We start from the raw sequence: 445 nt of genomic DNA, 5'->3' as shown, positions 1-445 counted from the left end.
CTTCTTTTGATCTTTTTCTTCTTCACCCTCCTCTCTTTTCAGTCTTCCCTCTCCCACTTCCTTACTCTCTAATTTTCTCCCCCTCTTCTTGCTTTCTCCCTTCTTCGTCTCTTCTTTCCACTCTTATTCCCATTCCTCGATATCTTTCACTCTTGCTATCACTCTTACTCTTACCCTCATCACCCCCCCCCCTCCTTTCACTCCCCTCCCTTCGAAACCATCTCCCTCGTGACCTTCAAATCTTCACCTTTGACCTCAGATCACCTTTGCACTTGACCTGTCGTAAATTGACGGCTTCTCGTAGCGTGTCAGTCTGTAGGTCTTCCAGCAGAGCACACGCAATATGCAAATTAGACAAGAAATACGTAAAGCAAACGACAAGCGTGCAAATTATGAGGCGAGATGATAATAATGTGTGAGGGATGTATGTCGAACATGGGGCTTT

This window comes from Penaeus monodon, chromosome 33, assembly GCF_015228065.2.
Source record: "Penaeus monodon isolate SGIC_2016 chromosome 33, NSTDA_Pmon_1, whole genome shotgun sequence".
Taxonomy (NCBI): domain Eukaryota; kingdom Metazoa; phylum Arthropoda; class Malacostraca; order Decapoda; family Penaeidae; genus Penaeus; species Penaeus monodon.
This window is presented reverse-complemented; position numbering follows the sequence as displayed.